The 13,457-nt window shown below is 45.6% G+C and overlaps 1 non-coding gene across 1 annotated transcript in view; it reads right to left on the reverse strand.

Annotated features, from left to right (window-relative positions):
- Positions 1 to 4,940, reverse strand: part of LOC131743361 (uncharacterized) — an 88,318-nt gene extending 83,378 nt beyond the window's left edge. The window contains exons 1-2 of the transcript XR_010837236.1: positions 4,719 to 4,940; positions 226 to 390 (exon numbers count right to left, since the gene is read on the reverse strand). This is a non-coding gene — a transcript (uncharacterized protein). The remainder of the gene's footprint in view (positions 1 to 225; positions 391 to 4,718) is intronic.
- Between the last annotated feature and the right edge of the window lie 8,517 nt (positions 4,941 to 13,457).

The raw sequence follows: 13,457 nt of genomic DNA on the forward strand, positions 1-13,457 counted from the left end.
ATTAGCACCCTCAATGTATAAAGAACTCTTACAAATCAGTAAGAAAAAGACCAAAGGCACATTATCTGGAAAAACGTGTTCAGGGAAGAACAGTTTCCCTACTATTCCTAAAAGACAAAAAGACAGGACTTCCAACTGACACTCTTATCAACATACTTCCTCCTCTGGTGCTCTACAGTTTAGGAACAGCAAACACTCCAGAACAAAGGAAAAAACAATGCTCACCTGTAAGCTTGTTTCTTCAAAACTGCGTTGCCCTGGGATCCCACATCACAGTGAGTCTGCGTCTCAAAAGCGTTTGACCTCAGAAGCCTTCTGAGCAGGACACCAGAAGCCGCCCCGCCTCACACCGTGACCAGAAGCCCATGGACAAGGATCCAGTTCTCAGTCCTGCCGGGGGTGAGATGAAGAGGAAGGGGAGTGAAGAAAGCTGAGCGTTTAAGAGACGAGGGGCTTAAAAGACAAAAGCACTTCACCCAGCCCCTTGGATGGCGTCTCAGACCTTGGGGGTGGGCCATGGAAGGAACTGCCATTCAATGCAAAAAACGTGATCCACCAGCCCGAGGGGCCGCAGGATGCCTAGAAGAGCAGTAAGCTCACACTGGCCTAGCAGAGGGGTTCAAAGTTCTGGACTTTTTGAGAAACAGCAGCTACGTCCTCTCCTTCAAGTAAGGAAAAGGAGAACGGAAAAAAAAGTAAGCTTTGCCATCACGCAAAGCTTACTTTAGGAATATGGAGCTTCCTGAATGGGGGTTTCCGAGTCTTTTGAAGCCATAAATTCATTAAAAAAAAAAAAAAAATTCGAACCACCAAACCACATCTGAAGTATACTTGCCATGAATGGTGACTCTGACTCTAATTAAGCCTTTAGATCTACCTTCCAGTTTACAGGAGATACAGGGGACAGAGGAACAAGCTAAACCACACTATACAGAAAGCTGAATAAATCCAGAATGCAAGCCACCCATAGCCAACCGGGCAATACCAGTAAATCACTGGCATTAAAGAAGCCCACAGGACTGCTCTAGACCAGGGTCAGCAAACTTTGGCCCTCAGATAACTGCTGCCTGCTGGTAGAGTTTAAAACAAAAAACTCTGAAAACAAAATTTTATTGGAACACAGCCATGCTCTTTCACGTTCGTATCACCCATGGCTGCTTCTGTTGGGCAACACAGCTGAGTAGCTGCAATGGAGCCCACGTGGCCTGAAAAGCCTTAAGAGTTAGTAACTGGCCCTTTTCATTAAGTTTGCCACCCCCCTGTCCTGGATTAAGAGACAACAGATACTCAACAAAACACCACGTGTGGCCAGTTCTGATTCACACAAAACAACAGTAAAAGTGCATTTCTGAGGCAATCAAGGAAATTTGTGGACTGGGTTTTAGAAAACATTAAGGAATTACTGTCAATTTGATTAGGAGGTGACAATGGTATTATGCTTATACAAGAAAATGCCCTTTTCTGGAGGTGCACACCACACAGCTTAGGGGTGAATATTGTTATCTGCAATTTAAACTGCTTCAACAAGAAGATAAAGCAGGTATGGCCAAAAAGAGAAATCGTTTTAACCAAACGTTAAATCTATTTGATGGATATATGGAAGTTCATTATACTATTCCCTTTACTTTTATATTTGCTTTAATAAAAAGGGGGGGAAATCAGAGCTTTGATGAAAAAGTAGAATTTATCTCCAGACAGCCTTTCTCTCTAGGCAGGCCTCCCACCCTCCTTACAGAGTTTCGCCCATCTCTCTCACAACGGCTACCTTTTAAGCTTCTTATCTTGGTCCAGGCATCCACCACCAGGAACGCCCACCCCCATTCCACTCCTCTGGCTATAAAAGCTCTCCTCTGGCCCCAAGGTAAAGCCCAAACGTGACCTCCCCAAGTCCTGCGGCTCCAGTTGCCGCTGGGCATTTATTATGCTTCCTACTCCTTAACATTTTAGCTGTTGACCATGTCTATGACCTCATGATGCCATACAAACCCAGAGACTTCTAGTAACTTGGTCTTCTCTGTAAACCCACTGTGGTGGGGGGCACTAATAATACACCTTTCACAGTGTAAGCTCTGCCTACACAGCTCTCAGATCCAACCGAGGCAAGGCTGACTTGCCCTGAGCAGTTTCATTGACCAGAGAGACCTTCAATTAAAGACCAAATTCCTGTTAAACAAGATGCTGGCCCTGTTTAACCAACACTCTCTTAACAAAATCTCTAAGGTTTACCTCTGGATGGAGAAGGTTCTAGAAAAGACTGCTAAGATCACTTGAATCCTGTCCTCCTGTTATCACCTTCCTTGGGACCAGTCCGTCTGCAAACACTGCAGCACTCACCTCTACGCCGGCCTGCAGGGGTTGCCCTACCCCCACGGAAAGGCCCGGCTGACTGGGGGTACAAAGCCCTTCAATGACTCCACTTGGAAGAGCTGACCCAGATTAGAACGTTCAAGAGATCTGACTACATAAAATAAGAGGGAAATGAACAGGTAATTTAAAAACTTAAACAGTACTGGTTTCTATCCCTGCTCTATTCTATGTACTTCCTGCTGCCGGCTACCGAAGGCCAGCGTGAATAACCACCTTCTCTAGGACTAGTGCTAATCGTCAGCACCCTTGTTTTCGAGGTCAGCTAATCCAAAACACTTCTGTACAAAGGTCCACCAGTTAGAAATTAATTTACCTTTGCAAACTCAGCGTTTGAAATACAAATGCTCTCTACCCGGGCAGTCTGCTTATTCAGGAACTTCTGGCGGCTCCTGGGAGTCAGTTCAGGAAAACAAGGCATTTTGGGAAAATGCGGACAACCTGTGGGGGCTTTTTCCATATTAGCATTTCAATTAATTGAGTGAGACCAGGGAGAATGTCTTCAATTACAGGAAAAAGTACAGAAACACGTGTGTGTAAGACCTACTCTTGGGCTTCCCTGGTGCCGCAGTGGTTAAGAATCCACCTGCCAATGCAAGGGACATGGGTTCGAGCCCTGGTCTGGGAGGATCCCACATGCCGCGGAGCAACTAAGCCCGTGCGCCACAACTACTGAGCCTGCGCTCTAGAGCCCATGCTCCGCAACAAGAGAAGCCACCGCAATGAGAAGCCTGCTCGCCACAACCAGAGAAAGCAGGCGTGCAGCAAGGAAGAACCAACACCGCCATAAATAAATAAAGACCTACTTTTTATATTGGTCAATCCAACTGATTTAGAGACCCTCCAGTTTTGGGGGATTTTTTATCTTTATTGGCATGTAATTACTTTACAATGGTGTTAGTTTCTGCTGTGTAACAAAATGAATCAGCTATACATATACATATATCCCCATACCTCCTCCCTCTTGCATCTCCCTCCCACCCTCCCTATCCCACCCCTCTAGGTGGTCACAAAGCTCCGAGCTGATCTCCCTGTGCTATGCGGCTGCTTCCCACTAGCTATCTGTTTTACGTTTGGTAGCATATGTAAGTCCATGCCACTCTCACTTCGTCCCAGCTTACCTTTCCCCCCTCCCCGTGTCCTCAAGTCCATTCTCTACATCTGCGTCTTTATTCCTGTCCTGCCCCTAGGTTCTTCAGAATCTTTTTTTTTTTTTTTGATTCCATACATATGTGTTAGCATACGGTATTTGTTTTTCTTTCTGACTTACTTCACTCTGTATGACAACCTCTAGGTCCATCCACCTCACCACAAATAACTCAATTTCATTTCTTTTTATGGCTGAGTAATATTCCATTGTATATATGTGCCACATCTTCTTCATTCATCTGCTGATGGACACTTAGGTTGCTTCCATGTCCTGGCTATTGTAAATAGTGCTGCAATGAACATTTTGGTACATGACTCTTTTTGAATTATGGTTTTCTCAGGGTATATGCCCAGTAGTGGGACTGCTGGGTCGTATGGTAGTTCTATTCGTAGTTTTTTAAGGAACCTCCATACTGTTCTCCATAGTGGCTGTATCAATTTACATTCGCACCAAAAGTGCAAGAGGGTTCCCTTTTCTCTACACCCTTAGAGACAATTTAGTTTTTAATAGCGGATTTCTCCCTGGGACATTAAGCAAAATTAATAACCTGCTTTGAGAAGACGTGGGCACAAGTCTCATTTTCTTTTCAATATTAACAGTCAGCCTGGAGTCAGAAAGGTGTGTTCAAAAAACCGTGCACCTATTTAGGGCTTCCAGTGCAACTGCGGTGCTCTCTTTGGCCAACAGAGTGAAAGCTCAATAACCATAGTTCATAATCAAGGCAGTAAAAGAAATTTCTCCAAAAACTCAGCTGTGTCACTAACGGCTCCAAAGAAACCTGAACTCAGAAACTGACAAACGCCAGAAGTTCTTTGTTTTTTTTTTCTTTTGCAGCTTCTGGTCTCCTCGCAAACAACAATCTCCAGTTAAAAACTGAATTCCTTTAAAGCGTCAGCCTCATTATACTGCGAGATCCTTTTAAAACTACCTTCTAAATGGTCATGGCTTCTTCCTTACTGGGAAGGGGCAGCGTGCACACCTGCAGGCAGTTCCCAACTCCTCCTGCCCCCCGTCGTTCTGGCGGTGGCGTCCGCCTCGCGCTGCGCGGAGCAACGTGTGGACGCGCGCAGCGGCCCCGTGTCCCCTCCCTTCCAGCTGGTCCCGCAGGCGCCCGCGTCCCTTCACTGCCCAGGCTCTGCCCCCGCCCCTCGGCCCCCCCGCCGTCCCTCCCCGCTCCATCCCCCACCCTCCCTCCCCGACTCACGCGGGCCCCGGACTCCGCCCTGGCGCGACGCGCCGGCAGCAACACCCCGAGTCCACGGGGGCTCTAGGGCACCCTCGCGGCGGGGGCGGGGACACGGGCCCCGGCTCGGCCCGAGCCCAGCGCCTCACCTTCCTCTGAGCGCGGCGCCGTCGGGTAGAGCGGGCCCGGGTGGCGGAGCGGAAATCCTGGCCGAGGCTGGCGCGGCCGCCCCGGGAGGCCGCCCCCGGCGGCGCCCCCTGGAGGAGGGACCGTGTACCTGCCTGCGCGGGCTGCGCGCACACCTGGGCACGCGCCGGGAGCCAGACGGGCGCACACGCTCTAACGCGTCCCACCGGGGCGTCCAGGGTCAGCCTGAGTCCATGTTGGACCCCGATACACGTGGGGACACACCGCGTCAGATATACACACACACACACTCCCATGCTTAGAAATGAGCCACCACCTGGGGATGCATCCTGTAGGGCAGATGCACACGGTGATGACCGGGGCCTCACACTCCAGCGTCCACTCTCAGCGCTGATACCATACTGGATACAGATAATCATATGGTCTTGATACTGCCACTTATTGACCAATTCTCCATTTTCAGTTAAAACTGTGGTTGTAGGGGACGATGGAAGTAATTACTTACCATCTGTTCCTGGATCCTAGGACTGAATTTGAGCCCCAGAAATTAGAGGAGTGAAGGCTAAAAGCTGAAGGAGAATTTTTTCTAGAGACTGTGTTCATTCTGGGCTTAAGCAATGCTACTTTGGGGACCCAGATGAGAAGAATGGCAGAGAGAGAGAGAGAAGGGGCCCCTTCAGCTCCTCCCCACCACAGGTACTAGTCGTTGGAGTAGCAATAATCCCCCTTACTCACTGTCCGCCTTTCCACTTTCTCAGGTATGTGGGCTGGACCCACGCGGTTTTTACAACCTGGTTTCTATTCAGACATTTCCATAATTTTCACAGAGTTCTTTCTTGTTTGGGGAAGCTCATGATTAAATTTAAATTTATTAAAAATCTTGTGTATATTTCTAACATACTTTTTTTTTTTTTTTTTTTTTTTTTTTTTCGGTACGCGGGCTTCTCACTGTCGTGGCCTCTCCCATTGCAGAGCACAGGCTCTGACGCGCAGGCTCAGCGGCCATGGCTCACGGGCCCAGCGCTCCGCGGCATGTGGGATCTTCCCGGACCGGGGCACGAACCCGCGTCCCCTGCGTCGGCAGGCGGACTCCCAACCACTGCGCCACCAGGGGAACCCGGGGAACCCTCTAACATACTATTTTTAAAGAGTAGCAGTAGCATCTTAATTTTTTTTCAAAAGGCAGAATGGTTCCATTTTATTTATTTATTCTTTTTCTTTGAGGGAGGAAGATCATGTCAGCAAAAGAAAGTGTGAGGAAAATACATGAATAAATAATTCTTCCAATAAAGGAAAATTAAAGATGGTAACAAAGTGAGGGTTAAAATGCATTTAGTGCCAGATAAGGCTGGGAGAATCTGATCCAACATAGATTAGGCTCTGTGGGAGGAGATCTTCAGTTTAACTGTCAAAAAATAACCCACAGACAAATAAAGTAGTAATTTTCAAAATGTGGTCCCAGATGGGCTGCATTAGCAGCACCTGGAAATTTAGAAATGCGAACTCACAGGCCATACCCCAGACCTTCTGAATAAGCAACTCTGGGGGGTGGGCCCAGTGAAAGAAATACACTTTAACAAGTACTTTTTTTTTTATAATGGTAATTTATTTTTTCCCAGTTTTATTGAGATATAATGGACTTAGAGTGCTGTATAAGTTTAAGGTGTACAGCATAATGATTTGACATATATATCACGAAATGATTATCACAATAAGGTTAGTGAACATCCATCATCTTATATAGATACAATTAAATAGAAAAAAAATTTGTGTGTGATGAGAACTCTTAGAATTTACTTTCTTAACAGCTTTCATACATTGCATACAGCAGTGTTAATTATATTTATCACGTTGTCCATTACATCCCTAGTACTTATCTTACAACCTGAAGTTTGCAGTACCTTTTAACTGCTTTCATCCAATCGCCCCACCTTCCACCCCCGGTAACTACAAATCTGATCCATATTTCACTGTTTGTTTGTATGTTCTTCTGTTTGTTTTTGAAGTGTAATTGACCTACAACACTGTGTTAGAAAAAAAGTCACAGTTTCTCAAGGAAACTGATTGGTCAGTGTAGATAAGTCTTGGCTTCAGTTTAGGTTTGGTGGGTTACACAGGAGGCCTTAGCAAGCCAACTACTCTGGTGGGTTTTAGGAACTGAGTTGACTCATGGAGGCTGTCAGTTGCATGCAAATGGTATAGGTGAGTCCCTCACCGAAAAGGTTTCAGCCCACCATCAGCTGTTTTTCTGGTCTGTTGCTCTGCAGTCCACAGTCTCCCATACCCTCCAGGCTCAAGGTCAAGCAGCTGGCAAAATGCTATGCCTGAGTTCAAAGCTCGGGCACAAACATTTCCTTTATCAACTCAAAGGATTTAGACTAACAAATTGTCTTTCAGTGGAATTATCCAGTTTGGCCATTTCTGCTTTCTAAATACCAGCAGGTAATTGCCAAGCTCTGTTTTCTAGACTTTGGTGTTAGATGCCTAATTTATATTTGACTGAATGCACTGCTACTTCGTATTATGCAAAAAAAGTCAACCTCATCTCCTTGTTACCCCTCCCACATGTCTCCAGAATTGCAAGGACTACACAATAGATAGGGAAATGTCTTCTGCATCTCTTGAAAAGATGCTTATAATGTGAAATAAGCAACAGAACCAGGGTGCTATATACAGAGCTTCAAGTCTAACTGGATAACACTATAAAATCTACTGAAATATTATCAAATTATTCTAGTATATTATTACAAATAATCATCTTTGGCCCTAAATAACCTGCAAACTAAATCCAGCCCACCACTTGTTTTTGTAAGCTAAGAATGAGTTTTACATCTTTAAGTGCTTGAAAAAAATCCAAAGAAGAAATAAAACTTCATGACACATGAAAATTATATGAGATTCAGATTTCAGTGTCTATAAAGTTTTAGTGAAAATACAGTCATGCTGACTCATTTATGGGTTGTCTATGGCTTTTTAAAAAAATAAACGACAACCTTTTCTTTTTAAAAAGTAATTAATTAACTTATTTTGGGTTGTGTTGGGTCTTCATTGCCGCACGCAGGCTTTCTCTAATTGCGGTGAGCGCGGGCTACTCTTCGTCGCGGTGCATAGGCTTCTCACTGCCATGGCTTCTCTTGTTGCGAGGCACAGGCTCTAGGCACGCGGGCTCAGCAGTTGTGGCTCGCGGGCTCTAGAGTGCAGGCTCAGTAGTTGTGGCTCGCAGGCTCTAGAGCGCAGGCTCAGTAGTTGTGGCACATGGGCTTAGTTGCTCTGCGGCATGTGGGATCTTCCCGAACCAGGGCCCAAACCCGTGTGCCCTGTGTTGGCAGGCAGATTCTTAACCACTGCGCCACCAGGGAAGTCCCTCTATGGCTGCTTTTTTGTGATAGCAGCACAGCTGAGTAGCCGCCACTGAGACAAGGTGGCCCGACACGGTGGCCCGCAAAGCCTAAAATATTTTCTCTCTGCCCTTTTACAGAAAAAGTTTGTCTACGCTGCTCCATAGTCTTTTGCTCCAGCCACCATTATAATCCCTGCCTCTTCCTTCTGTGATAGTTGATTTATGACTGCCTCCCTCCTGGACTGAGTTCCATGAGGTCAGACCTGTCTCCTTTGGGTGTTTCCAGTACTTCCCACCATGGTACCCAGAGTAGGTATTCAATAATATTTATTTCATTGAACTTTATTTTTTGATCATTTCCCCTAGGTAAATCAATATGAACTTGACAAAAAGTCAACATAGGATCCATTAATCAGGATAATTTAGAAAATTTGTATGTAACAAAGTAGAATAAAAAAATTCTGCAAATAATGGGATTCCTTGCTTCCATTTTCTAAACCAGGTTCTAAAAATTTGTTGTTAAATTTGAAAGTGGCAGAGTTGTTTTTTCCTCGTCATTCTGTTGAGTTATTTTACTTAGTACAACAGGTCTCATTGCTAAACCATTTCCATGGCAAAGAAATAAATGAGAGGAGAAAACCAACCTCATGAAACTAAGTTCATTCATGTTAAATGCAATCCTGGTATTTCTGGAATTATTGTTTCAAAGATGATGTGCGCTGCTGTCAGATATTTTAAAATCAGGCATTGACCTTTTCTCCACAAAAGATAGGCAATATCTTGTCTAAAAAGGCGACGGAATTTTCCAAGCAATTGCGGTCCAGATGGTTTACACTCTTCTTGCCTACCTTCTGTAATTTTTGGAATAATAAGCAAAGACCAGAGTAAAGCACTATATGAGATTGTTTTGGTGAATAAATCCCTTATCACAAATAGGAGGATAACTGAAAGAAATCCCAGAAGAAAGTAATCTGACCAACCAGACATGCCATCCACCATGGGGGAGGCTAATTACGTTGCAAAGAGGCCACGAACCAATCTCTAACCCTGTAACATTGCTGCCATTGTTCTGCTTAAAGCCAGAATCAAGTTATTTGGTCCTGCTCTCCAAACAGCAACTTTTTAAAGGAAATAATGGTTGCCTGGTGCCTGGCAATGTGGACATTACAAGGGGAAACGTGGTTTGATTCCCTTGAGCCGTCGATGCAGGAAATGAACACATACTGAGTGCTCCTATGTGCCTGGTACAGGATGACGCTTTCCTCACATTACCCTTTGAACCACAGTATGAAGCAGCTATTATCATTCCTGGTCTACATATGAATTGGCTCCATGAGGTTCAATAACTCACTCAAAGACATGCTGCCAGGAAATAAGAGTGTCCATATCCAGCTGAACCTGAAACTCATGCTCTTTAACATAAAGGCTAAAACAAGGTAGCTGGGTCATATGTGCTGAAATGTGTGTCATCTGCACTAATAATTCTATTTTGGAACCTCTTTGTTCAAAGTGCTAGTTCCAATGGATAACGCTGTACGTGTGGTTCTACCCATGAACAGCTTTCACATACCTGATCCCATTTGATCCATATACCCCTGCACTGCACCATAAAGGCCAGGTAGAGAATTTCCACCACTTTACAGATGAGGTAAAGAGGTTGGATGGCGTGACCGAGGTCATACGATTAACTGTGCCCTGTCTTAGCCCAATCAAATATCTCCTGTACAAAACCATCATTGGACAAAGTCAGATTTATTGGCTCTCCCCCATGCCATGGGGGAGACCACACCCCCACGGAGCCCTGAGATGCCTCACCAAACAAAGATGCAGTTAGGAGGTTTGGGGGGAGGGGGGGAGGAATTTAAAGGTAATAGTGTTTTTACAGGCTGAAGGCAAAAGAGGGATGTGTGCCAATGGTCAGTATCAGGTCCGGACAGCAGAACAGACCCAGGGGCTTATGTACTTAGAGACTAAAAGTTTTGATAGATGTGAACGGGTGTATCCAGAAATGCTTTCAATGAAGTTCTGCACGTGGGGTTGGAAACTGAGGCTGCTTGTCATGTCAAAGTGACTTGGACCCTCCACATGGAGCAGGATGTTTCATTCTTCCTGATGATTTCAAACGGCAACATTCCTGATTGTGCTCTTCCAGAAGGTTTCTCCAAGAGTAATAAAGCAGCAGTCACCCTTAGAAGTGGGTTCCTTGACACATTACAACCTCAGTGTGTCTATGGGAGAAAGGTGGTTTCCTGTTCACTTCCCAGCTGCCTTAATCTGTGCCATGTCAGCCTGATGAATGACAGAGCAGAATTGGACTTTTGTCAGTCTGAGGGACTCTTTACCTTACCAGAATATATCAGGACTAGGAAGCTTCACAATACTTTATTTCCACAAGAGTGCTGGAATTCCAAATATTCTTACATTACACAACAGATTTTTTTTTTTAATGCGGGTTTATATAAGCACCCAAAGAAGGTCACTTTGCAAATTTTTATAGTGGACTTCTGTCTGTACAAGATGTAGTGTTTTTAAAAAGGTTAAGCATCTAAGGATATTTGAAGAACACTGGTTTAGTCCAACCCTCTCATTTCACGGAGGAGAAATTAACAGCAAAAGCAACCACCACCACCATTATTTTTGTCAGAAGCAACTGAGGCATGCAGTAATTAGGTGACTCATTCTAGGGTCCTGGTAACTAATGACAGGATTGGAAGTGTTTGTATCTAATTGAATTGTCGAAGCTTAAAAAGATGACATATGGCAGTGAAGCTGGCCCTAGGGTAGATCTCACACTCCTGGTCTCTGTTCTTTCCACCTTATCACCTTGCTTGCCGATGCCTGCAGATTCCTAGACCAAGTACTGTAAAAGCTGTCATCCAGATACATTATCAGAAAGTTCTAGAAATGAGCAGTTTTGAAAATTTTCAAGACACATCTCAAGTCTATTCAGCAAAATTAATGCCATTGAAACAGAACTGCTGAAACAGAACTGTTTTTAAATGATGGATAAAACTGCAATTTAAATCTATAGGGAAAACGTTTTCTCAAACACAAGTAGGAAGCAGAAAGCTTCATTGGCCCTGAAAAAATACCACATATTTTAAAACAAAATGATTAGAAATGCAGGACACTCAAGGCAGTTTTGATAAACAGTGTAACAGGTTTAAAGTACTTGTATTGATAGAACTAATCAGACTTAGAACACAAGTGATAAAAATATAAACCTGAGATTGTTTCTGGGTCATTTAATTACAGGATTAAAAACCTCAAGAAAAGTGAGGGTTATTCCTCCTTCAATTATTTATTGAATAGTATTATGTACCAAGCATGGGTCTAGGGCTTTACACACCTTTTCTCATTTAAGCTTTCCAATAAGTCTGTGAAAAAGGTAGTATTATCCCCCATTTTACAGATGAGGTTCTGAACTGAGAAAAGACTAAGTTACTTGCTCTACTGGATTCCTAGGGGGCCCAGACATGGCCACAAACTGGGTGGCTTTAATAACAGAAATGTTGTTCTGGAGGCCAGGGGTCTGAAGTCAGGGCATTGGCAGGGCCACCCTCCTTCGAAGGCCCTAGGGGAGGATCCTTCCTTGCCTCTTCGAGCTTCTGGTGGCTCCTGGCGTTCCTTGGCTTGTGGCTGCATCAATCCAATCTCTGTCTCCACCTTCTCATGGCCTCCTTTTCTCTGTGTGCCTCTATGTATCCTCTCCTCTTTTTAGAGAACACCCATCCCTGGTTTCGGGCCCACCCGAAATCCAGGATGGTTTCCTCTCAAGATCCGTAACTCATTAGATCTGTAAGACCCGATTTCCAAATACAGTCACATTCTGAAGTTCTGGGTGGACACGAATTTTGAGGGGGACATTACCCAACCCACTACACTTGCCTAAGGTCTGGTAAATGGAGGAAGAACGAGGCTGCAACCTGGGTGTAATGCAGATTCTCCTTTCACGTTCAAGCTTCACGCCCCCCAAATGCCAGTTATTTCCAGACGACCACCAAGAGAGTCACACGGCATACAGAGTTTCGTGAGGAGTTAAAGGCATGCGTTAAAGAGTCTGCCTTGGGCTTCCCTGGTGGCGCAGTGGTTGAGAATCCGCCTGCGGATGCAGGGGACACGGGTTCGTGCCCCGGTCCGGGAAGATCCCACATGCCGCGGAGCGCCTGGGCCCGTGAGCCGTGGCCGCTGAGCCTGTGCGTCCGGAGCCTGTGCTCCGCAACGGGAGAGGCCACAACAGTGAGAGGCCCGCGTATCGCAAAAAAAAAAAAAAAAAGGAGCGGGACTTACCTGGTGGCACAGTGGTTGAGAGTCCGCCTGCCAATGTGGGCACCCCGGGTTCGTGCCCCGGTCCGGGAGGATCCCACGTGCCGCAGAGCGGCTGGGCCCGTGAGCCATGGCCGCTGCGCCTGCGCGTCCAGAGCCTGTGCTCCGCAAAGGGAGAGGCCACAGCAGTGAGAGGCCCGCGTACCACCAAAAAAAAAAAAAAAAAAAAGTCTTCCTTGCACACATGTAGTTCGGGCACCAATCTGAGCAACGATGCCTCCCGAGTGCTGTTCACTCAGCGTGACGCCGGAGACACAGGCTCCCCCAGGGTCCCGCCCACCTGCTGGGCAGCGACTGCATTTGGTTACCTGAGTTTCCCACGGGGAGTCTCCTTTCCACCAACGCGCCTTATCACAGCCTTACTACGAACCCATCCGTGTCTCTCCTGAAGAAGGATTTCTCTGTGATGTCGCACGGGTTCCTTGCTTTAGAAAAAAACAATTATTCCAAATCATGCAGCGATCTACAAAGTAGAAGGTGAAGAGTATCTCTCTTCCTTACTTCTTCTTGCTCAGAAACAGCTCATGTTAATATCAATATAAACTGTACTTCCTGTACATTTCAAGCAAAGAGATCGGAATATGAGAGAAGAACCAGGGAAAAACCTTAAGATTTGACAGCGTTCTCTCGGCTCCTGTCTCCTCCATTGTATTTTCTTGTCTCCTTCATCCCAACCAAACTGTCCCACACGGGGCCTTTGTTTCTCTTCCTTTGAACTAGAAACCAGCTTCTCATCTTCATTTTGTGAGGAACATTATCTGAAAAGAGGCCATAGCCAAATTAATATCTTCTTGGTAGAATTTTATTTTATTTTATTTTATTTATTTTTGCGGTACGCGGGCCTCTCACTGCTGTGGCCTCTCCCATTGCAGAGCACAGGCTCCGACGCGCAGGCTCAGCGGCCACGGCTCACGGGCCCAGCCGCTCCGCGGCACGTGGGATCTTCC

The sequence above is a fragment of the Kogia breviceps genome, chromosome 16, assembly GCF_026419965.1.
Source record: "Kogia breviceps isolate mKogBre1 chromosome 16, mKogBre1 haplotype 1, whole genome shotgun sequence".
In the NCBI taxonomy this organism is placed as follows: domain Eukaryota; kingdom Metazoa; phylum Chordata; class Mammalia; order Artiodactyla; family Physeteridae; genus Kogia; species Kogia breviceps.